This window comes from Rattus rattus, chromosome 1, assembly GCF_011064425.1.
Source record: "Rattus rattus isolate New Zealand chromosome 1, Rrattus_CSIRO_v1, whole genome shotgun sequence".
Lineage (NCBI taxonomy): Eukaryota > Metazoa > Chordata > Mammalia > Rodentia > Muridae > Rattus > Rattus rattus.
This window is the reverse complement of record NC_046154.1, coordinates 60821907-60823693: the sequence shown is the minus strand read 5'-3', so window position 1 is coordinate 60823693 and position 1787 is coordinate 60821907.

Here is a 1787-nt window from a genome sequence, read left to right as displayed (position 1 = left end):
AGAACTCCAATGTCTCACACTCTCATATCAAGAATTGATAAATGGGTCCTCATGAAACTGGAGAGCCTCTGTAAGGCAAAAGGCACTGTCAATAGGACAAATTGGCAACCTATAGATTGGGAAAATATCTTCACCCACCTTACATCCAATAGAAGGGTTAATATCCAATATTATAATCAAGATTAATATATATCAAGAAATTAACCACCAAAAGACCAAACAACCCAATCAAAAAAATGAGATGTAGAACTAAACAGAGAATTCACAACAGATGAATCTCGAAGGACTGATAAGCAATTAAAGAAGTGTTCAAAGTCCTAAATGATCAATAAAATGTAAATTAAAATGATACTGAGATTCCACCTTACACTAATCAGAGTGGCTATGACCAATAATTCAGGTGACAGCACATGCTAGTGAGGATGTGGAGAAAGGTAAACATTCTCCATTGCTGGTGGGATGGTAAACTGGTACAACCACTCTGGAAATCAATTTGGACGTTTCTCAGAAATTGGAAATAGATCTACCTGATGACCTAGCTAAACCACTCTGGGGCATATAACAAAAAGATGCCTGACCATGACACAGGGGAACATATTCTATTATGTTCATAGGGTCCATATTTGTGATAAGCAGAAATTAGAAACAACCCAGTTGTCCCACAATGGAAGAATGGATACAGAGAATGTGGTTCATTTAAACCATGGACTACTACTCCGCTATTAAGAATGAGGACATCCGGAGTTTTTCAGGCAAGTGGATGGAAGTAGAAAATATCAAGAGTGAGGTAACTCAGACCCAAAGGGACATGCATGATAAGTACTCACTAATAAGTAAAAATTGGCCAAAAATAAACAAAATACCCAGGACACAATCCATAGGACTCAAGAAGGTCAACAAGTTGAAGGGCCACATAAGGATGCCTCGATTTGACTTGGGAGGGAGAAGAAAACAGTCACAGGGCAAATGGAGGGAGAGATGTGGGTAGGAGAGAGGAAGCGTGGAAGGAGGGAACATGATCAGGTACTGGAGGCAGGGGTTGGGTGGAGAGAATAGAACTGAAACACTGAGAGCCAGCAGAAAAAAAATGGAAATAGGCAACCTCAGGAGGTAGGAGTTAGGGGGATACTCTTGAAGGTACCAGAGACCTGGGAGGTGAGAGTCTCTCAGGACTTAAAGGGATGGACCTTGGATGAAGTTCTCTGCAGTGGCAGAGGGGAAACTTGTAGAGTCCATCTCCAGAGCCACTGTCAAATCTCCTGTAGAAAGACTCCCTGCACAAGACTTCCAATCTCAAGCCCATCCCAGTCAAGCCAAGGACTATCCCTTGCGGGACCAGCCAGAACTCCAGCTCCTTTCCCCTCTTCCCTGAGATAGATCCAGACCGCAGGCCCCCACTTTGTTCTCAGCTCTTCCGTGGCTTCGAGAGGTGCCTGAGTGCCCAAGAGCCTGAGAAACACACAGCCCAGCGTCCTTGCGTTGCCCCAGCACCCTGAGGCAGCTCTCACAGTGTCCATGTCCTGTGCTCCCTCTCCCACCCCTAGAGCAGTGTCCCTGCAGCTTCCTACAGCCAGACACCCGCCCTGCTTTGAGGTGGGTTAAGCACGGTCAACTTCCCATATCCTGCCTCCCAGAGCAGCTGAGCCCCGTGGAGAAGCAGATGTAGAAGCAGGACCCCAACTAACCTAAAATATATTGCTATGCCCTAAGACCAGCTTATCACTCATCCGTACCAGAGAAGCTTGTTCCTGTTGAAATGTAGTACTTGGTAATGCAGAAACTTGATT